Source organism: Pseudopodoces humilis, chromosome 9, assembly GCF_049639895.1.
Source record: "Pseudopodoces humilis isolate 2021_Gansu_Grassland_sample_001 chromosome 9, ASM4963989v1, whole genome shotgun sequence".
NCBI classification, from domain to species: domain Eukaryota; kingdom Metazoa; phylum Chordata; class Aves; order Passeriformes; family Paridae; genus Pseudopodoces; species Pseudopodoces humilis.
Genome location: NC_142208.1, coordinates 27,208,409 through 27,232,305, shown reverse-complemented (window position 1 = coordinate 27,232,305; position 23,897 = coordinate 27,208,409). Strand labels below are relative to the sequence as shown.

Genomic DNA, 23,897 nt, shown 5'->3' with positions numbered 1-23,897 from the left:
GGTCACCTGGGCTGTTCCCAGCAAATTCTCTTGGCTATGCAGGGGGTGGCGCATCTGGGGCTCCTCTCTGGGAAGTGCCTTGCGGTTTTGTTTGGTGAGGGGCACAGCTTTGGCTCTGGCTTCAGCTCTTTCTGGGTACCAACTCCTGCTGTGCCAGCCCCAGAGCTCCTGTTGGGTGCTGGGCTCAGCCTGGTGCTGTGGAAGCCTCAGAGCTTGGAGTGAGCTCTGTCTGTGAGCTACAAGGTGCTGTTGGGTGAGAAGGACAGCCCTGCTCCTGAGAAATGCCCCTGAGGCTTAGCATGCTCTCCCAAAAGGCTGGACACGATGACATTTAGAATAACTCCAAAACCTGAATGCCAGCAGCTCTGCTAAAGTGGTGTGACTGTGAATTATGTCCCATCATGCCTCATGGGAGAGCTTCTTGCTCTTCTTTCTAGGGAAAGATCCCTTCCTGCTGGCCCTGGGTTGTCACCATTTAATTCCTGCCACATGTGTGGTGTTAATGAAAGCTTCCCAAACAGAAAATGGCTTCTGGCATTGAAAAGTGCACAGCTCCCTTACTGTGACATGTCTGAAGCCATGCTGCCAGTCTGTGTGCTCTGACCCTGCATGAAACTGAGTTTCTGAGTAACCTTCCTCTGAATTTGGTCAACCCTGTAAATTGCTGGTACCAAAAGAAAATTCCTGTAGTTTGTAATAAGCACGATATTTATACTTATGTGGTGGCCAGGGACATTTTAATAAAGACTTGCCTTGGAAATCACTGCTGAATTAGGCAAATTTGTGCATTTGCTGACAACTGTAGTGCAGAATCATTAATGCCTTTTGTGAGTTACTTAAGAGTATGGGATTTACTTCTCAAGAAAAAAAATAAGGAATAATAGTCATTACCAATTCCCTGGGCAACTTCTAATTTCAGGCCTGAATTTCAATGTATAAAACAATACCTGAATAGAAATAAATCTTTAGATGTGCTCTGGGAGGACTCTGCCTATTAAAGCAATTTAAAATATAAGAAATAATAATTAATGCTTTCATCCTTTTAGTAAAACAGTTCATGCCCATTAACTAATTATTCTCCTGCCTGCTGATATTAAACTTAATGCTGAAACATTACATTCATATCCACAGCTACCATTTTGGTCTAGAAATAATTGTAATTATGCACACAGAAAATTTTAAAGCACCTGAATTTTTTTCACACAGTACAGAGATTTAATTATTACTTAAGTACATGTAAAGAAGGGATTTGGGGTAAATAACTCTGAAAACCTCAGCTAAAGTGTATAATGGTTATTCTACAAAAGAAATATTTTTCATGCCCCCAGTGTTAGGTCAGGCTATGACACTTGATGATTTTATTTACTCACTCCAATTTGACTACTTTCCAGGCAAAATTTTAGACTGTATTTTTTGTGCTAGACTTTTCCTACTGATAGCACCTAAGGCAAGCTCTGCTGTTCCCACAGCAGCCTGAGGTGCTTTTCCATGGCTCTCTGATATCTACATAAGACATGAATTTCCCTCCTGAAAGTTTTTCATAGCTCATTTGCTTGCATCATCTTTCTTCTGGGTAGATTATGGAGTCCTTCACCTGAATGCTCCATAGCAAGTTTTTTACAGCCCTGAGATTCGCTCTTAAGCCTCCTCCCTTTCTCGAGGCAATAACCCCCTTCAGTTTGCAGGACTTCCTCGGGAGAGTTGCTTTGGCTCATCCTCATGGATTTCAAATGAGGACACTGGGCTGCTTGTCTGGAGGCAAACTGGGCTTTTGGTGTGCTCTGGCTGTCACTGGTGATCTCAGGCTGCTGATGCCAGCCAGTCTGGGCTCACTCTGGTCTGCGCTTACAAAGCCTGGCAGCCTCAGGTCCAAAGGAGCTGCTGTTTGGAAGGAAGGGCAGGGCTGATGGTGTTTGCATGTAAAATTCCACTCTGTGGAGACCCCTCACTCCAGCTGCCTGAGCAGCAGGGCTCTGCAGGTGCCAGTGGAGAGAAGAGATAGTGGCTTTTTTTGGCTTCACTGCTCCTCTTGTTGTTCACTTAAATCCCCCAAATGTGGGGCCCCTTAGCTTTTAACACAAAATGCCATGGGAAGGAAGTCTTCCTTCTCGAAGCTCATCACCAGTGTCAACAGGTAAGATGGCATTTAGTTTTGTCCAGGTTACAGGACTCTTCAGGTGGAAAAACTTAAGTTAATTTCAGTTAATTACAGCAGTTTTAAGGGTCACTCTAGCACTGCAGCTTTACTCTGGCAAAGGTCTAAGTGAATGCTGAGGGAAGAGGAATGAATTGCCTTTAGTGTCCCCCTGTCCTCTCTGGTTTTCAGCCCAGAGAATTTCCTGAGTCAGGAATGATTTCTAGATATATTAATCAGTAAAATCCTCTTGACATAATTTCTAGGGGCACTTGGTAACTTCAACATACTTTTCCCAAGAAGAAATATCTTGCACTGTAAACCTGAACAGTCCTTGGTTTGTTAGGTCAAATTAATTTGCGTTTTTATTAAATAAAACTTTTGTTTTTTAGCCTTATCCTGTCACAATAAAAACTTCAGAGTTGGAAGCTAGACAGAGCATCCAAGTCCTGAGGCCATTATTTTTGCAAAGCTGGTAGCCTACTAATGTGGCTATTCAGTAAAACTGCAGTAGAAGAGTGTTTCTTTTGATTGTGGAATATCCTGGGAGTCTCTAGAGCAGAGGTCATAAAGGCTGAGCTTCTTCCAGGTGCTTTCCATTTTCCTGACATAAAACTACCATTTAACTTTAGCTGTCAGATGCAGAAAGATAAGAAAGGTTGTGGGCAGGCCTTGGCCAGGTTAGGGAGAGCACATCCCCATTCTTCAGGCAGGAGACATGGGGACTGACACATTTGCACAGAGATTACGGCAAAAAAGCAAAAGTGATACTGATACAAGGTGGTTTTTGATTAAGACATCGAAGGTAAAGAAAAATGTCTGGGGAAAAATTGAGTCTGGTGCAGCAGAATCTCTTAAAATAAGAACAAGTCTATCTTGTGTGTGTTGACAAAAATTTCTTGCGTTAAGCCAGTGCTGTGCAGAGCTGTAACGCTCGTGGTGACATCTGTCTTGCTCTGCAGGATTTGCCTGTTTCTGTGATGACTGGCACTGCTCTCTCGGCACGTTGAAGGACCTGCATTTGGCCCTGCTGCTGCAGACATTCTTGTTCCTGTGTCCTGTAGCCCAGTGGTTTCCACTTTGCACATTTTGTGTGCTTGTTTTCCAGATTCCAAGACCTCCATCTGCTCCCTTGTTTTGATCCTCTCGTTCACCTACCTGCCTCCTTCAGGAGGGCTCCTGCCCCAGCCCAGAGGAGTGTCCTGTACCTGTACTGAGCTGTCCCTCCATCCTTTTCCTCTTCTGTGAAAGCAGCAGAAGTCTGCAAAGTTCTTTAGTATCACCTCATAAGGAGGCAAGCACACTTACCTTCTCCAGGAGGAATAAACAGAACCTGCTGGAGTTTAGTGCTCCAGAGCTCTTTAGGTCTGTTTTGGTCTCACTCAGCACTGTGGCTTGCTGTAGGAACAGAGTTCTTTCCTTGAACTACTGGCTGGATTCTGAGAAAAGTTAAAAAGCTGAAGAAATTTAAAAGCATGCTTTTAAGAAGTTATTTCTGTTACTTGTTTTCCTATTTAATGGGAGAAAAATATTTTTTCTCTTCTCCATCCTTAGCAAAATTGCCATTGGGGCAGAGGATTGTGGACCAAGTCTGAATATTTGCTTTCTTGCTCAACTAGAGCACTTTTTGCCACTTACAGAATGTCTGGTTATTTTGGTACTTGGCTTTTCTTCTGAGTGGCAGAGCAGAATTGTCATCAGAAACACTAGGCTGAGGATATGTATCACCTGATGGAAATGATAAATAACAGCCCACTTCAGGTGGAGCCTGATTGTCTAAGACCTTTTAAATCAAAGTAGGGAAAATAAGTGGAGAGTTTTTTCCTTTCATTTTCTATCTTGGAGACATAAATATTCAGTGGTGTTTTTTTTTTCTTTTTGGCTTTTTTTTTTCTTCTGTTAAATACAACTTGTTTCTAGGCCTAGCACGGGGCTTGAGTTTCTAATCTAGTTTATTTCTGACTACTCTGAAGTGTGCTGGTTCCAAGGAAGGCCTAGGTGAGTCTTACACTTTTCTTATTTTCTAGTGCTATTATAAAATGTTTTCTTGTGGAAAAGTCTTTTTGGACTGAGTTCCTATAGATTTCAAATAGGAAATTTGTAGGTAAAAACAGGAGATGTGGCTGCATGCATTATGTTGTAGCAGTGTGTGGATGTACATTTAGTGCTCTAATAATGCTGAAATAAATACGAATTTCTTAAACGTACTTTCTACTTACAAATAAATATTGAAGCCCATTGGTTTCCATGTTGCTGTGAAATCACTCTTTAGTTGTATTTTAATGTAACTTTGGGCTGTTTCTGTGCTAGGGCAATATTCCCTGCTGTGTTTTGGAGTTTCCTCCAGACTCACAGAGATCCGAGTCAAGCTAAGAAAACATGCATAACTTTTAATGAAGCTTTCATGGCGAGGATTTGGAGAGGCCCTTATGTTACAAAGATGCACCCAGGATTTGAACCAAGCTCTAGTGATCCCTTAGGCAGTACTTGGTCATCAGGAAAATTCCCTGTTTCTTAGTGGCAGAATCAGTTACATTTTTCTTATCAACCCCACTTTTTTTCACGTAGCCGACCTGCCTCTGTTTCATGTAGTAGCTTGCTTTAGTCAGAGACCTTTTTCTTCTTCCAGCTGGGAATGGACTAATCAGTTGTTAGCTGCTGCCATGGTTATTTTCACTCAACTTGAAATGAAGCAGCTGCCTCTGGAGTTGGTGGGATTTCATCTGTGTGTAAATCTAGAGTACAGCATTTAAATACAGGCCTCAGGCTTCGACTGGCAAGAAATAAATTGGAAAGGGAGGTTGTGGTTTCTTGTGGAGTTGTGAGGATGGCCGTGGGGACTGCTGAACTCTGCCACCTGATACCACAGCAGAGGCTCTGCTGCAGGTGCTGCCTTATGGCTGAGCTTGTTGGTTTTGCTCATTAGTTACAGTTTAAGTGAGACGCTTGGGATGCGGCACAGTGGGAACGGAGAGGATATGAAGCACTGATCAAATTGATTTTGGAGACAACTTCTGCAAGTATCTCTTCTTGTCTCCTCCTTTTCCTCCCCGTTTCTTGCTCCCCTGAAAAAAATAGTTGTTTGTGGAGAGATGTTGGAGTTTGCAAAGAGTGAGGAGGAAACGCCTTAGCAGGGAAACAAGGGAAAGTAAACTGACTCAGTAAAAGTTGATGTTGAATCCATTTTAGGGGGTATTATTTCAGTTGCTGAAATAAAGGCAAAGGCAGAAAAGTTAAGGAATTAGATAAATTGGCATTGCATCAGTTTCTCTCTGAGCTGGGTGGAGAATTGCTATTGTCTTGTGGGATAATGCACTGCCCTGTCCAAGGGAGATTTGTGAGGCTCAGTAGCTGTCACTCTTTCCCAACAAATTGTGGGAAGGAAAGGTCATATTATCTGCCACTCAAACCCTGGGCTGAGTTCCAGTCACAGCCATCCTCATGGTGGGGGAAAACAGTTTTCTTTTTCTTTTTTCTTTTAATTTTTTAAATTATTATTGTGTGTGTATGTAAAATGTACCTCTCATGAATTGCTATATCCATCATGAACTGGGATAAGGCAGTATTATTAAAAAAATTTTATTTTGTAAGATGGAATAATTAAATCACCAGATTTGAAGCACTGTAATTTCTCTTTGTGGGTAAATTCATCATTAAGCTTGAAATAAATATTTTAAAGCAATTTTGTTAGTCAAACACTATCAAAGCAAGTAATTTTAATGTTGCTTCATTTAAATATATTGTTTTCAAAGATTTTCTTTCATCAAAAAACCCAAAACAGTAATGGGAAACTGCTCTGCCTGTATGAAGTTTGGTGGCTTAGTGAAGGATGCAGCCAGCCTCTGGGGATTTGATCCTATACAGAAAATGAATATCTTGTGTTCTCTGCTATTATTTATGATTTAATTAGTAGGCAGAAAAGGCTTTTTCTCCCTCCAGATCCCCTCACCCTGCCCCAATTTTTCACTGATTATGCAAGTCAGAACCTGAGAAAACAAGTTGTCTAGGTGATATGCAGTATAATAGATTTACAAACTTATTCAGGCCCATCAATAATGACTTTTCTAAGGCTTTAGAGTTCCTTCTTAATAGGGTTGGAAAACATAATACTGTGCTTTCCCTGACTGAAGTAATAATTGTCCTGGCTGCTCTGTCTGCTAAAGTTAATTTCTTCCTGGTGTTAGTGACAGCAGGGAAGACAACAGGCAGAGACTAATGCCTTTACAATGCGCTTCAGGCTGGGAGTGTCAGGAGCAGTGTGGGCTCCAGGATTGGGTTTTACTGGGAAAAGCTGATTGATTCTGGTGCATTTGATGTTTAGGGAACAGCCAGAGAAACCTGAGAGTGTGCAGATATTTGATCAGTGTTGTGTGTTCTGTGGATGGCTCTGATTTCTCCAGAAGCAGCTCCAATGCTAACTACAGGTGCAGTCCATCACTGTCATTGTGCTTGGCCTTAAAACATTACACAAGAATTGTGTACTTAGGTATTGTGCTGAATGAAGGCCCAGGTAAATGGGTTGACAAATAGGTGCCCAAAAAGACTGCTGGGCACAGGCAGGGACAAACTGCAGGGAAAAAAAGAGAGTGACTGAGGCAGCCTGAGCTGCACCACTGCTCCTCCTGCTTCACATGCACTGCTGGCTTGCTGAAGGATGTAGCTCTGCCCCTTAGACAGAAAAGATGTAATTGCAAACCTGGCTCTCTGTGGGATGGTGTGATTCTCCTAAGGAATCTTCGTGAGGTTTTGCCACCCTGCCCTACAGTGCTGGCTTCTCTAGTCCTTGTAAGGTGAAAAATGGCACTGCAGACTAGCAGATGTACCAATTCTATCTGAACTTTTCCTCTTGGCTTAGCTGGGACTGCATCTCCAGGCCTGAATGAGGATTCTGCTGCCTGACTCTTTAAATAAAAGGGGAAGGTGAAAATAACTGGTTTCCTGCTTGCAGGTAGCTATTTGAGAGGAGCCTGTAGTAGCTTCTAGCCTGCTATTTCTGGATGGATATACGTCAGCAGAAATTGTCATGGAGGGTAAAAATATCTGGAGTGGAAATTAGGAAAAACTGTACAAAACATAATTATCATCCTGATCCTGCAAACTCTCCTGAGCTTGTGAAATGGCCACTGAGTTAGCACAGCTCACTTCTGTAGCTGTCCTAGATGCTATTGCTCTTTAAATTTCAACCAAAGTGTCAGAAAATAACTTCTTCCTGTGACTTCTGGAGCTCCTGCCTCTGATCTTTGGGAGCAGCTTGCAGTGCTGAAGGCAAGTAATTAAGCAGCACTTCTGGATGCCTAGCGAGCACCTTATGGAATATTGAAGTGATGACAGAGCCAAAGGAAAGAAAAATTAAAATAATATTCTAAAGTAAGTGATTGATGCTCAAGACTGCACTGAAAAAATAGCAGGAAGAAACATGCTGGGATAACAAAAGAGACAAGTAGTGGATGGGAGAGTAGAAAAGAGGACTGGAAGGGTACAAAAGAACAGATATGTCTTAGCAGAATACAAGAAAAAAGATAATTGATGGTGATATACAAGGTGAAAGGGGAAAGGACAAGGTGATTTGCAAATACAACAAAAGCAGCTGGAAGAATCTGCTACTCCCTGGAAACTAAACATGTCTTTTAGGCATTAAGGATGAAAAAAATCTGAAGGAATGAGAAAAGAGTTAATTAAGTGCTATAAGATACTACTATAAAATAGTTTAATCCTTAGTTATATATATTCAAGAGTCCATGGAGTCATAAAGATGAGCAAGAAGTGTTTCTCTGTGAAATGTAGATGTGCCTCAACAGACTCACTTGAGCAGGTCAAATGCTGTTCACTTCTGGGGTATTAACAAGTTGGAGCTGGAGTTTGGCCTTCATCAGGTTGAAGCTGATGTATCTTATAGAAGAGATGAGCAGAACAGCTGGTGCTTTAGTGTCCTGATATCCCTGGGATGGAGATATTCGGTCACATTTGGCTGAAAGTTCTTGGGACATTTCCAGCATGAAAACAAGCGAGGACACCTAAGAAGCAGATCAGGATGTGCAGGGCAAAAAAGAATGGGTCACAGAAATGTGACTTGGACACCAGATTGATGCCTAGAATAGGATGTCATGTAGAGGTCTTCAAGTGCACAGAATAATCTGTGTGTAGAGAACTTGAGTCCTCTGCTGGAGGAAGTGAAAAGCATTAACTTGTTTGAATACATGTGTTGACTTCTGACCTTTGTAAGGTTCATTTACAGTAGTGGAGGCTGAACCTTCTGCTACCTGTAATCTCAAATAGTCCAGTGGATCACTTTATTCTGATTAGTCTGAGCATGGAGAATTGATCTGAAAAAAGTAACCATTCAGCTTGTAACTGGATGACATATTTTGGCAGAAAAAACCCAAAACGTCTTCTTTATCAGAGCTGACATTGGTCTGCAAAAATGCAGGGAAACAAGGCAAATTATTTTCCAGACCCCACCAACAGCTCAACTGGATTATTCAAAAACCTTGTAAAAGATGTGTTAAAAACTTAAATCATGTAAAGGAAAAGAGTATTTTTTGGGTCATAATTTTTAGTAGCTCATTGGGCTGACTTAGGTTCGTAGGCAATGGAAAATGCCATTTTGACTCTGGTAGAATTGGCATCAATTTAAGTGACAAGATGCCTTTAGAGCATAAAGTGCCTGACAAATCAGATTATTGATAAAAGACCTGAAGCATTTACTGAAGCTTTTTTTGAACCTAGGTGGCATGTAATCTTTTGGGTTAAGTTCTTGGGAAAGTCTTGGGATGATTGCAATAGATGACACCCATTCATAAGAAAAAGGAAATGTTGGTAATTTTACTAGGAGACTTTAAATTTCAGTTAATTGTGTTTTGCCACTAACTTTTTTATATTGCACTTTAAGTCTGAGACACTGTTACTAGAGTCTTGGGTGCTACTTCTTCTTTTCATGAGGAATAAGTTTAATTTTTCCAGTTGCATTGGAAAAACCTTTAAATTGGTTAGTGTGGCATCCTGCAAAACATGCCTCTGTACAAATTCTTGAACTAGTGCCTGTATGCCAGATTCTAGAGTCAAGAATCTGAAAATTGGGTTAACAAATTATTATTTCTGTATCTTCTGTCATGGTCAGGTGAAATTTGAGAATACCTGAGATTTTTAGGAGATACTGATATAACTTGCAGTGCTCCAGACAAATGCACCTGGTGTGTTGGGGGAAAAGGATGCTGTTTGGCTTGAAAAAGTAGCTGAAAGATGTTAATTTGAGGGCTAATTCTTGCAAGTATTTTATTTGTCTGAATTTGATTAATTTATGTTTTTGCAAGACATTTTTTAATGTTAGCTTTGGAGGATATTTGGTAAAATTTTTTCTGCCTGGGGTTTAGTTGTGAATTTCTTCTTGCTTTTCTTTTCCAAAAATGCTCTTTCTCTTAATTATTGGGATAAACAAAAGGGAGAAATCAAACACAAAACACATGCTGCTGATATTGCAAGGAGTGAGCTGGATCTATTTAAATGTCATGGAGACCTTCTGCCCTCAAGCCACAAAATATTTGAGCAAATAGATCATGCTAGGTCAGCTCAACAAACCTGTGCTAATGTGGCACTGAGGCTGACACAAAAAAAGGTTTTGTAAAGGCCATAAACATCAGTCTGTGTCAGCCTCTGTGAACTCTACTCCGAGGCTGCAGTTCCACCCCAGGGGCTTGGGAAATGTCTAAAATCCATTTTGGCTTGGAGTCACAATGGGAGCAGCTTAGAGTAACTAACCCTTCCCTTTCTTGTGAAACTCTAGCAGCCCACACCTGCATAATCTCTTCTTTAGGGTGAAGGGAATTGCCATCCTGTTTCCTGAAGTGGGATGTCCTGTGTGAGCTTTCTGTTCCTTTCTGGTCATTGCCTTGAGAATGCTGCTTTAGCTGGAGCAGTTCAGCTGTGTTCATGTAACTCTGCTGCTTTTATCCTCTGAATGTTGCTACCATTTTTTCTCTTTCTTGGATTTAACAAATCATCTCATTTAAATGTTTCATTTAGGAGTTTTGTCATGTGGCAATGACACACTTCTGTGGCTTTATAGAGGAGAAATGCACTGGAGAAGAGAACCACAGAGCATCAACAACACCACCAAATAACACCATAATCAGTATCCCATAATTGCTGTACTCCTTCATCCAAGCAATGATTGTGTTGTATTCCAGAACCTCAGGAAATGAAGCTTTCAATAATTCATTCTGGTTTGGGGCTTGCTTTTGGGATGATAAAGCAGTTTCTAATTGCTGTGTATGTCTATGGGATGGTTTCAGGTAGTGGTCTGCTCATCTCCAGTCAGCTGCTGTTCAGGGGGGAATTATTGCCTGAAGGCAATAATCTGCTCTATGATCCTGTCCCAGTTCTTGTAGCTGATAGTGTTCAGTCTTTTCCTGTTCCACCTCTCACTCCATGGCTGCTGTCCTCTGTGGAGAACAGACCACCACTTCTCCCACCTTGTCTCTCAGGTGCAATCCAGTTCCCTTCCAGCAGCAGGGTGGTATTGAGGGAATTTCCAGTGACTTTCTGCAGCATCCTTTTTGAGTTCTGAAGTGACAGCCTTTCCTTCTAGACTGATAATAAAACCTTTCTACCTTGGACCTGTGCTTCTGCTTTCCAGTGTATTATTTGATAGTTTTCCTGATTAGAAAAAGAAATGCAAAACCCACAAACAAAAGCAATGGCTGTCGTTCTCCACTTGCTTTATCTTTTGCCTGGGATGTTTCTACTCAGATGCTATCTAAAAGTGACTCTTTGTTACCTCATCCAAGCTGATTCAATTTCTCCTTGACTAGATCAAGTCTGATTTTTCTCTGCTGCTTCTTCCACTATCACACTTTATCAACGGGGAAAGTGCAGGGTCCATGGAGAATTTAAAAAATAAAATTTGAGAAATTGCTCTGCTTATTATCTCATCCCCATCTTTTGTTCTCCGAGTAGAAAAAGCTTTTCCCTGCCTCTTATATGTGGATATAAGAGTATGAAAATAAGTACAGGTACTTGATGTCAATTACAGTCATACTATTTAAATGCAAATTCTGTTTTTGTCAGGCTGATCCAATAAGATGAACAGAAGGCATTTATGTAAATAAGCATATTGTAATAAGACAATGAAGCATTTGTAATTTTGGTTGTTAGCATTTTCCTTTCTCTCAGAGGATAAGTTGACTAGGTTTTTAGGAACACAGGTGAGGGATGGGAGTGGCACTTGACATTCAGTATTTGGGATAAAATTGTATTGAGGCTGCAGACTGAAACAAATCAGGTTCATTAGAAGCCCAGCAAAAGAAATGGCTTGCAATTTCTCATTAGCAGCATGCAAATAGGAAAACTGCAGGGAAGCACTGTGATGCCAGCCTTCAGAGTCATGAAACAGAGATGATTTTTAGGATGCAGTAACACTTTTTTTAATCACTCTTATACACATTGCCTGTGTATGCCAAGCAAACTACTTGCATAATGGAAGATAAAATTAGTTTTAATGTAGTTGTACCACTAATGAAATATCAAGAAACTTCAAATGTTGAGGTCTACTCTATTTGGACATGGTGCCCAAGCTTCCTCTCTGGTCAACAGAGACCAAGTGACACCTCCAGAGAGACTTGGGGTAGAACAAATTTCTCTCAAGATGTGTTTTCTATTTCCGTGGATTATGGAAAGGATCTGGATTAGTTTTTCAATTTAAATACCTATCACATTAACAGAGGAAGAGGAATTTAATTTAAAGGACTTTGTAGCAGTTCTTGCTACTGTAAAATTAAGTTTGCGTGGAGCTGGGGTTACATGGGCTGCCAGTGGTAGCAGTCTGGGATTCAGCTCTATTCTGGTGGAATTCCCTCTGAATTAGGGATCTGTTCAGCACAAATAAGGTAATTCGATCTTTTTATCTAAGAATAAATCAAGGCAGGAGATTAATTGGCTGTTGGTACCCTGTAAAACACCAGATTTAAACCACACCAAAGGGAGTAAGTATTGTAATCTTTTACTGTTATCCCAAGGTATATCTCCTGATCCACAATATAGTCCTTCAAGTTTGAACTTGCTCTTTTTAAAAACTTCTTTTTTGTTGTTTTTTTTTTTTTTCTAGGTCCTTAAAAATATATTGTAGCACTCTGGAGGTGGGGGGAAGAATGGTAATTGGTGCTTAAAATCAATCATGATTTTGCATTATATTTTTTGCAAATATTTGGTGCCTTGATTGCCACCACCCTGCATTACCATGCTCCTGGAAACTGGTGACTGGCCTGAATTTTGAGATCAGCATCATTTCAGATATTGCAGGCTGGGCATAACCTATAAAAAAAGTTATCTCAAAGAGGACCAATGTTAATGTCAGTATAGGTGTTGTCTCTACACCTGGTTTAGCAGCACCACTGGACAGTTTGTGGAGCTGAGGGTACCACTGCACTCTGGCCATTGACAAAACACAACACTGCCTTTGTGAAGATTGGAGCTTGACTGCCAGAGGTTGTTACTGGCAATGTGCAGTGTTAGAGCAGTCAAACAGCAGGGCAGGACTTCACTTTATATCGACCTTCTGTGTGTGCTCAATATATGAATGACCAAATGCGACCAAGTGAGTGACTTGTACAACCAAATTCTTTTGATCTACCTCCCTTATAGGAAGAGTTTCCTTTCTGTTAAGACTATGATGCTTCTAAGGCACAGGTCTCTAGTACTGCTTTGCTCACTTTGAAGTGGAAAATTGGTTTCAGGAGTTCTGTCTGGAGGTACAAGGAGCTACACTGGATTTAAAATGTCCATTCATTTTGGGAATTGATGAATTTGATGTAATTTTCACTGGTAGATTTGGATGTAGTGTGTGGCTGTTCCAGCATGTAAAACCTCTTTCCTATCTCATTTGCTTTGTAGGTAAAGGCCAGTTTTTAAAAGAAAATCTGTACATAGAATGAGAATATAATGTCTCTTTCTTTCTAAACCCTTATAGAAAATTCTGAGGACTGAATAAGCCTTAAAGTTCTGAAACTTTTTTCTGCTTTGTTCTGAAAAGAACTGTCTGATAGAATTTGCTACAGAAGTAAAAAGTAAATTTCACCATATTTCAGTTATAGAAGCGTGCTGATGTCTCAGAAGAGCTACAAAAGGGAAGTAATTTCTTCTAAACTATGCAGAGATTTAGAATAATTGTTACACTTTCCTATTGTGTTACATTCTATCTGAATTTTCTGCGGTGGTATGCTGAATAAATAACTCGCAGAAAATAATCCATCTGGCAGTTCTGGCTCCCTAGATCTCTTCCTGGAACATCTAGAGCTATATTGTAACTTTTCAAACTAATTACCAGAACTGTGCCATGAATGTTTATAGATAATTGAGAAGTCTCTTTCGTAGACTCAGGGGTATTCTAGTTCTGTCATCTCCTTGATATCTGAAATGTGCCTGGTAAGACTCAATTGTAGAACAGTGTGCTATAAGAACATGTCAGGAAGACGATCACGACCACTCTTTTGAAACTAATGGATAAAGAGAACCAAAAGTGCTTTGAGGGAACTTTTTTCCTGATGTTCACCAGCTGCTCCTCACAGGTGACCTAGAAATGGAATCATTCCTCAGAGATCAGTGACAATGTTCTCACTGAACAAAATGTTACGATTTGAAGTTCCTGGCTTTCCAAAGGCTTGTCTTTACCACAAATTGCTTCCTAGAATGTGTCATCTTGCTGCCTGTGGAAAACCATAAATCTAACTTTATAATCCCTTGATCTACTACAAGGGAAGGTTCTTGGACCCAAGATAAGAAGTTTTCTTGTATGTCTTCACTGTAAGTTAAAAGTGGGCAGGAAGAGGAAATCAGCATTTCAGTGTCTGTTTCATACTCTTCTGGGGGTGGGAGTTGTGCCTTCAGGATTTAGAACACACAATGCTCCTAACAGCTGGGCAGAGAGAAGATGAAGAAAAGGTGAGTCTGTCTTCAAGACTCTTTAAAGATTGTTTTGTCAAGGTTTAAAGACATGCTTTACTCCAGGGCAAAGCCGTAGTATTGACCGGGGGAGACAAAGTGTCCTGTAAGAGTTGAAGAGCTGGTGGAGGGATAGGTGGAATAAACAAATTTAGGAGCTGTGATGGAACTGTGAAGGAGGATGGTGTAACCAACATTACCTTCTTTCCTCTCTTCTGAAGTGGTTCCTATGAGCTTTCACTACGTAAAAAGATAAAAGGCTTCTATGTATCCATGTGTTACAGCTACGAAAAGAATACTGACTATGTTAAAAAGTTTCCAGTCTAGCTGGAAGTGCTGCAAAGTACAAAAACATGCCCAACGTCATAGAGTCTTTGAGGAGAGCATAGGTTTAAAGCACTGTGCAAGTGGAGGAACTGCAGAATTGTCAGCCCTCCTGAAGGTGGCTGTGATAAAAGTATGGAATAACCTAGCAAGGCTTGTTTTCCTGCAGCTGAGACCTCTCTGTCATATAGCTTCTGTATTTATTGTTGGAATTTGGCTCCAGCACAGTTTAGTTGTCTGCTCATTCATTTCCTAAGAGGTTTTTATGGGTTATAAGCTTAGCTTTGATCTTTCTTTCTGAATCTTTTTGCTGTGCAATTTTGAATCATGGGCCCCACTACTATCATTTTATTGACAGTAGTAAGCCTACTAGAGAGGATTTTGGAGGTATTTTTAATAATATTTAGCCTGTAATGTACACATTAATAATTTGAGGTAGCTGGAGTTTGGTGATCAAAATCACTACCCTTTGCAAAAATTTTGTCAGAAAGGCTTATGCTTTTCCTATAAAGATTAAGTCTAATAATGCCAGGAGATGAAATGAGGATCCTTAAGAGAATCATGTTTCAGTGGAGGCCAAATTAATTTTGAGTGTATTAGAAAAGGAGATAAGAGTTGTGATATTAAAAATAGAATAAATGATGGTTAACAACTCAAAACTCTGTAACTACCTTATTCTGTGGCACGTAAGGGAGAATTTTTCCTCAATGATTCAAACTCAACTCATCCCTACCAGTTGTCTTGGAGCAACCACCTTCTCCAGAGCTGGTAGGACTCTTAGAGAGGCAGAATAGAGAAAAAAGAGCTAATTTAGCTCAAAACCCTGGTAGCGGCTGTATTGTTGGGGACTAAGAAAACTTAGTGAGCATCAGAGTGATGTAAATGGAAGGGGGAGGGATGATCTGCAGGTGGCAGATGATAACAAATGCATGGTAAGGATAGCCTGCCAAATTGCTTCTCTGGCCATGGTGAGAGGATGTCCATGTGTTGGTGAGAGGCTGCAGGGGAAACATTAGCCTGCTGCTTCCCATTCTGGGTCCAGGTCAGCTGCAGTTAGCCTCGGGTTCCCTGCATCAGTCAACATTTTATTTGGAAGCCCCATCTCTCCTGTGGGGCTTTCGCTACTCATTTTCATGATGTTCTAATAATGGTGAACTAAGGGTTATGGCACCCCTGGGGCTTTTTTCCTCCTTTGCTTTGGCCACACATGTCCACGCTCAATTCAAATGTTCAAAAATGACGTAAGTATTTGATGTGCCGGATATGGGTCACATAAATGTTATCTGGAACAGAGGCAGAGCAGCACTGAGTTAGTCATTTCCCACCAGGTTTTTTTTTTTTCAGGAAGAGAATGGCAATGGATCTCTTCAATCGGTTTTACCCCCAAATTGGGAACAATTGTGAAATGTCTGTGCCATCAGAAGTGTTTTGGGGGAACATTCCTTTTAGGCATCGTGAGCTTGTAGTAGCAGAAAAAAATCAGGTTTTTTTTTCTGAAATTGGCTAACTGGCAGAACACAAAGGTCTCAAAACTGACAAGAGCAGGCGGCATCGGGATCACTGACTTCACTTTCTGTGATGACATTGGAGCTCTGAAGTGGAATATGCTCAGTCTTGGCAAAAACATTATGAACTTTCTTCACCCTCTCTGGATCTGGAAGGTTTTGTGCCTTTGACCATGAGCTCAAGTTCTTAATTCTAGCAGTAGTCCCCAGGAGGCATGTGATGTGTGGGCCCTGAAGGATATTTTTGAAGCTGAAGAGTTTCAACTTATAGTCCTACTGCAACTTTTTAGGGCAGCAGATGAAGTGTTTCAGTGCTTCATTCTGTTGAAGCTGTCAGCCCATGCTGCATTTCTTGGTTGATATGAGATGTAGCAAGCAGCTTTAAGATGTTGGGCTGTTGAGACTTTATGCCAAAATGTTTGTGTCGCCTCAAATCTGTTGTCCTTCTGGACTCCAACCTTCAACCTGAGCCCTAAGGTAGCTGGAAAGAATATCTGCAGTCTGCCCTGGGCTGTTAAAAGAGATGCCTGGTCCTGGAACTTCTTCTCTCACATATGGAAGCTTTAAAGAGAAGATGGTAAGACTGCAGTATTAGTCATGATGAGAAAAAAGCCTCAGATGTAAAGGAAAACAGGGCTATTATTGGAAGGTAAAATCTAGGACATCTGGATTCAGTTTCTAGTTCCTGCAATTTATAACCATATCATAAATTCTGTGGTTGTTTTGGTAAAATGATGTGGTCTCTGTAGCTGTGGTGTGCTTTGAGACTGCAGTAAAGACAAAGAATAATCTGTAATTGGCACAGTAATAGATGTAAGAAGTGAATAACATAAGGCCAAAACTTCTATCCTCTTCCTCTGCTCGAAGTAAAAGCCTGAAGTTTTAGGTCTGAAGGTGAGCCTAGACTTGTAACCACACAAGGAGTTCAGCAACAAGCAACAGGATTTTGCAGAAATGAGCCTTTTACAAATTAATCCAGTTTATCAGCATTCAGTTTGCATGCTCATAGCTTAATGCTGGTTGTCTCTGTATCTAGTGAAAACAGGAATTACTCTAGTGCTGCTGAAAGCAGCAGCAACACTTGTGCTAGTCTCTGCTTGAAGTGAACTCTTCTGTTAAAAAGTTCCAGCCTTGTGATATTTCTGTTCAGTGTTTCCTCCATGAAGTGGCATCATTTAGTGTGTGAAACAGAAAAGCAGGTGAAAATTAACAGCCTGTCTTGTTTGCCAACACCGTGTCTCTAACTTACACATTACAGATCACTTATCTATCAGACTGAGAATAAGGCATAACTTCTTTGCAGTAATGACTCAAACAACTTTCTAGGAAGATTTAAATATCTAAAAGGTGAGATTTTGTTACTGTGCAGATGAAGAATCCAATTTTTTCTGTGAAAATCCTTAACAATGCATACCTGTACCCTTAGAAACGGAATGCTTTTGGAATTCAAGCTATGGTAACAAGGACTTTGAGGAGAGGAGTTCTTAATTCCAAGGTGGATTTTTTTTTTTCTTCTAGCATGTGGTCTAATCAGAATGTCAGCTTCTAAATGCAGTAATTTTGGTGAAGTTCTTTATAAGCCAAGGTAAATGGAATTGAAAGGGCTGATAATGTGAGTCAGAATGGTTGACTAGTACTAGTGAGTTTTTCTGAGCATTTGATCATATTTCACTCATGGTTTATGAACATGAATCTTCCTATTGGTTCTGCTGCCTTGTGAGATGCAAAGGCAGTTAAAAATTTTATATACCTGCAAGTGCTTAATTTTCTGGCAAGTATGGTACTAAAAGGATTCACATGTCTTTGCACATCTGACTTGAAGATTGGGATGAAGACGTTAATGGATGGTTGCTCCTGAGGCTTGTGCAGAGGCTAGAGCTTTGGTCTGAGCACTGGAATGCTTCTTGTATTTTATTAGGGAACAGTTCTGACAGCAAACAGCCTGTACAATTCACAGAAAAACAAGTTCTTGAAAATCGTGGAATTACCTCTGTAAGGAACAAGCCGGCACAAAACCCCAAGGCAGATGTGCCTCACAAGAAGATATTTACTGAGGACTTGCTGTGCCTCCTAGGGCCCCATTTTTCTTGTACTGACACCGTGGCTTTGTTGCTAAGTCAAAATTGTGACCAGCAACAAGAGGTGATATTAAAATTAATGGTAGTAACATAGACATAACTTGCTGCTTTCATGTGAGTGTACCAAAAATTTCTGTCAAGGGCTTTTAATTTTAGTCATACTGGTCTTGAGTGACTGTACTAAAATTACCACTTTGCTCAGACCTCCTTCAATCTTTTGTTATGTTTAAAAGTGAGCACAGAACAAACTTATTTCTAGAAAAACCAATTGTGGCTTTAGCTGGGTACAAGAAAAAATTGTTTCTAATGTATTAGAAGGTTAATGGGCTGTGTCAGGCTTGTGGGAAGTCATGCACAGAACCAAGCTCATATATTAGTTGAACTTGGACTCCAGTAAAGGTATCTTGAGTAGATTTCTGTGGTATGATTGAAATGCTTACAAACAAAATTCCTTATATGCTTTTTGACATGTTTCTACAGTTCAGAGATTTTACTTCAGTCTATTTAATAATGTTGTTGTTTGGCTGTCTGGGTGTTTTGTTGTTTTATTGATCTTGGGCTTCTGGGTCTGTAGAGGAGTTACTGGAAGGTGTTCAGGCTGATATTTTTTGAAAAAAAAATCTCCTATGCTGCAAAAATTCCTGTCCTGTGGGGAGGCAGGGGAAATAAAAAAAAAAACCTCCAATAACTTCCAAAATTTTACTTTAATTCTACAAACAACTGGTGGCTGACTTGAAAAGCTACTGGAGCTGTGGAGTACCTGCCCAGCCTATGGCTGTGCTGGAATCTGGACCTTACTCAAAAGTCATTTCTCTAGTGTCATTGGAAAAAAGCCTCAAAGCATGAGATGCCTGGGAGCTCTGGGACAGAATGAATTTGTGTTGCCAAACACCATTCTGAGGAAAATGAAACTAAGAAACGTGTTCAGTGAACTTCCTTTGGGAAAGATTCAGTCCCTTTTTGGTTTTTCCCCAAAGTGACCTTTGAGGTTTTTTTTTTTTTTAAATTAAATTGCATTTGAACAAAACACTTTAGTCTTATAAAACAGCACGTCATACTTCAATTTTAAGTGTTTTAAGGTACTTGTAAGGGCAACTAAATGGAAGTGTAGGGTTTATGTAGAAAGTACTCTTGGGGAAAAAAGGCTTTTTTTACTGTGCACTCTACCTGATGTAAATTAGCCTTTTATGTGCTATAACCCATAGTTTCTCTGGACTGTGTAAACTTACAAAGGAACTGTGAAGGTTCCAGATATTTACAGCAATGCTATTATGATAATTTTGCACAACATTATTGATTTCACTATAGGAATGTTGGTCAGTGCCTATTCCCCAGCCCCATTATACCAATTACTGGCAAACATAATCCATGGGCATTAATGTAGGTATGTGCTTTACTGAGCAATTTTAGTAATCAGAGATGAAAGCTAGCATTTCACTCCTGATCTGATTCTGAATGCTCATTTTCCTTGATAAACTGAATTAGTCCCATCTAATGCAGCTGCTTTCTAAACACTTCTACTCAGTGAGAAGGAACTGGACAATCAACCATCCAGACAGATGAATTGTTTGAGCTGGTTAACGTAGTGTCTTCTATGTTTTCTTTCTGCTTGACACAATTACAGCCTCTATTGGAATGATAACCAAGTGGATGGCAGGAGTTTGGGATTGGGGGGAGGCAGAATAAAAAGCTCTATTTTCCCTGCTTTCTCTATCCTGATAAGGATAGGGAAATGACATTGTCCTGGTTTTAGCTGGGATAATTTCTTCTCAGATGGATTTTTCACCCTTATTTATTCCTTTGTAAAAGCATCAGAGGTGTGTACAACATTGCTCAATAGGTGGGAAAGAGCTAAGAAAACATGTCCTCACTACAGACCTTATAATTCAGAAGCAAATTGTGCACTCACAGGACAGTGCACTTCATTAAGTTGTCTTATTGGTCTAATAATTGCTTGTCTAATAAATGAGCTTGCTTTCTATGTTAAAGTTCTGTTCTTTGAATACTGACCTCATTCTTTTGTCAAGTACAGCATTGCAGGGTTTATCTTTTGTGTTCATACAATACTGAGTGACAGCTCTCCTTTCTAAGCATGCATCTCTACTGCCTTTGCCAGAGAAAACTGGTGAAGAAAATTACATTCTCCATTGTAAAGGTGATTTGGCTCATTTGGAAATAATTTTGAGAAGTACCTATCTCATATTTGTGGGATTAATTAAATATTATCTCCAAGTAAGTAAATGTACCTTTTACATAAGATCTAGTTGCAGATCAAGGTCTGCAACCATGATTTTCTAAACCCTGCACAGTTGTACTGAAACTAAGCCTGACAGTTGTTGAATTACATTTGGTATGTTAGTATTGCTACAGAAAAGTGTGCAAACATCTCCAGGGCTGGGCAAAATTCTATGCATTGTTTCTACAGCTCTCTAAACTGCTTCCATTGATTTTTGAATAACCAAGAAAGGAAACAAAGCTGCCTGCCTAGCAAACCAAGGAAGGCATCACGACCAGCTGGATCGTGTTCTGTCCACATTCCTGGTTTTACTGGCTGTCCAGTAAAGATCTTGCAAAGTTCTCTGTTATTGTTTGAAGACACAGGGAATTTTCTGAGAAGTGTGTAGCACAGTGCAGGTGCCACAACAGAGATGTTCATGAATGTGTGAAGTCTGGAGACCACAAGCAATGAAGCTTTGCTCTGTGCCATGGAATGAATCCATGGACAGATGAGACTGCTCCAGACTGGTCACTCCCAAGTTTAGAAGCAGCATTTTTGTGAAGAACTTAGCTTGTATCTTAGGGAAACACCAGGAATGGGTAGCAACATCAGGCAGAATCCCCTGCTTGTGGGAGACCCTGATGAGATGGCTTAAATATAAAATCCCTCTTCTGGACTGGATTTTTTATGGATGCTGGGAAGGGTAAATAGTACTACAGCTTTGTGCTGCTCACTGTGATTTCAGGTGGATAACTTGTGCAACTTTCTTACACCTCTATCTTTGTGTTCAGGCCATCTGTGAAACAGCAATCTGCTTGCTTGGATTCTCCTCTCCTTACAAGAGGACCCAAAACTCTGACTGCATCTAGAAATTTGTGCATTTTTCTCACTGCTTGTCACCTCTTGTAAGATAATGCGTTGGATGCCTTCAAATTTATTCCAAGGGCCTACTCTGAGAGGATTAACAGAAGGTGTAAAAGGTGGAGTTTATGAGAAAGTGGCAGTCAGGTTTTGGTGAGACATTTGAGATTTTTAAGCATTTGCTGTGTAATGAATCCCAAATCTTCTGAATGGTTACTTGTCTAATAATTTAATCAGAGAAGAAAAAATATTGGGCAGCATTAAGCATTTAACAAGGGAGGGGAAGCCTCAGTAGCCAGCAGAAGTGTGGTAACTTGAGCACAACCCTATTTCCCACAGCTGTTTGAACTGCAGACCGATGTGAGTTAATTAGAGCTCAAGCAGGAGATGTGTGTGCTGTGAAACAGGACTGGAACATGTGGCTTCTTAATGAAGCTGTGGTATCCATCATGGACAAAGTGCTCAGCAGACAGCAATTTGCTGGTTCAGGGACTCTGTAAACTGCTGCTCATCTGCTCCTTTCCCGCTGCCACAGCTAACTTTGCTCAGGTGTCTCAGGGTGGCAGCACTTCAGATATCTGTATATATTGATCACAATGTATAGGGCAGCAAAGTAGAGCTCACAGAAATGAAGGACATCAAATGAGGGGCTTTGGGTGGTCAGAAACCTGTGCCTTGCAATGCCTTTGTATCATTCTGGAAGCTGATTCATTGGACCTAGCTGAGCACGCTTTGGGGGACGGCCAGCTCAGTGCCAGCACAGCTCTGCTGCACTCTGCAGCTAGAGAGGTTTCATGAGGAAGAGCCAAACCAGAGCACAGGTGAGCAGCCCCCAGCTGAGGCTTTGAGCCATGTAATACCTGCTGCATACCACAGCTTTTCCTGCATCTGTAGAAACCGATGAGAGCCAACAGAAATGATGTTGGCACGTGGTCGTCCTAAGGCTCCTCTCTCAGGTACTGCAAAAATCTGGTTCATGGTGGGAGCTTCATATGCTTGGGATGGTCTAAAGAGATAGTGAAGCCACTGTGTGACTGCTGAAACAGAGATATTGGTATTTGATCTACAAATTCTTGAGGCATTATGGGGGATGTCATACCAAAAACTTAGTCACTCAGATAAAGCATTTTCTTTTGAACAGTTCTTGAAAGATGATAGCTTTTACTACTAGTGAGTAGTCAGCATTTGTATTTCCTGCTACTGCCAGTGGCTGGATCAGAGACACATAATTTCCAAAGCCTAGGCTCACTAGGCATATAACTGTTCTTTTGTCTACTTCACTTCACTGAATTTTTTCCAGTGAACTGTGTGAATCTCCACATACCAGAAGTAATTCTATCTCTAGAGCTTGACCTTTCCACTGCAAGTGAAGCACCTGAAATCCAGCTAAATAATGTTCTTAAGGGACAGTAGATTGAATTAAAATGGTCTAAGATTTTTTTGGCGTTTGCTCAACAGGTTAGGTAGCTGGGTACAGATTAAAACAGAAACTGGACATTAGAGATAACCAGATTTAAATTCTGTGTCAGAATCTCTTTTCTCCTTTGAAATTTGCTGATCTAAAGACTATTGGAGTTCCTGTTCCCTTAAGGGAGGCTTTCCTCATGCTGTTCCTAGCATTGATGCTTCCCTCCTGGCTGAGGGAAACATAAGACATGAAAGATGCTTTTTAAACTAAAGTGTCCTCAAACAGGGACACCTTTGAAAGCACTGGAGAATGTTTCTACCTGCCTTTGGTCTTCAGTTTCTATCAGTGCAGAATTAAGTTTGGGATTTGCTTTTGGGGAGAGAGTGATCCAAGAGGAAGATGAAAGAACATCCCCCTGTTTTATATACAACAGATGTAATTGCATCATGCAATTCACTAGTGGGAAGTGTTTCTTTAATGAAGGTAATGAAATACCCCATAGAGAACAGAGTAGGCATCTGCTTGAGTGGGTTGGCTCAGCTTTCTGCTTCTGAGTGGCAGAACACTTCTGCAGTTGTTCGGAAGTTATGCAAGAAATAATTTTGGGATTGAATGGCATTGATCTCCTCCCCAAAGCCAAACTGAAACCTTAATGCACCACTTCTCTGTAGATTTCCTACTAGATTAAGTCAAATATTTAGACTGGGCCGTGTCAGCAAATACCTTCCCAGCTGGAAGTGCATAGCTGTGCCTGTCTGAGAAGTTTTCTCTAGGGATCCCAGCGGCTCTGCCCCTGCTGGAAGTTTTGACACTGAACCCTGTGGTGCCTCTCATGGGATCGGGGCTGGAAGCTGAGCTTTTCTTCACTGGTCAGAGCAACCTTGCATCTGTGAAGTGCTGGAGCATTTACCTTTTCAGATTAATTCTGATGAGAATGCTGTATGAGGAAAAGAAAAGCACTAAACTCTATTTGTCCAATATTTTATTCATTTATTATAAATATGTTTTTGGTCTCTTTAGAAAATCTGGAAAACAAATTACTTTTAAGGTTACCTGTTCTCATAGAAAAGCTCAGTAGGAGTTGGAAATATACTAATTTATAGCAAGCTTCATGCTGTCATGTAAAATACAGCAGTCTGGTGCCAGCACTGAAAATTTCTTGAATGTAATTATTCCCTCAATTCTACTTGGTAGTTTAAGGAAAAGTTATAGAAACAAGATTTTACTATCTAAACATTCAGAAGGTGGTTATAACTGTTCATTTAGGATCTGTTACTCTTCTGTAGGGCCTATTTCTTTTATGCCTACTGCAATTTGGAAGGATTTTCTGGGGAAATGGGAAAATATTTGTTTTAAACCACCTCTACTTCCAGCATTTAAAGCGCCTAATACTCACAGAAACATGCTTTTAAATGTCACTGGAAGTTATTATGTTGTT

General features: G+C 40.5%; 1 long non-coding RNA gene across 2 annotated transcripts in view; it reads left to right on the top strand.

The window, feature by feature from the left end:
* LOC148183801 (uncharacterized) overlaps positions 1-23,897 on the top strand; it is a 32,193-nt gene that overhangs the window by 5,557 nt on the left and 2,739 nt on the right. The window contains exon 3 of one of the 2 annotated variants that reach the window (XR_015773239.1): positions 3,243-3,359. The exons of the other annotated variant lie outside the window; for it this stretch is intronic. This is a non-coding gene — a long non-coding RNA (uncharacterized LOC148183801). Of the gene's footprint in view, positions 1-3,242; positions 3,360-23,897 lie in introns of those variants that run through there. 2 annotated transcript variants of the gene reach the window in all.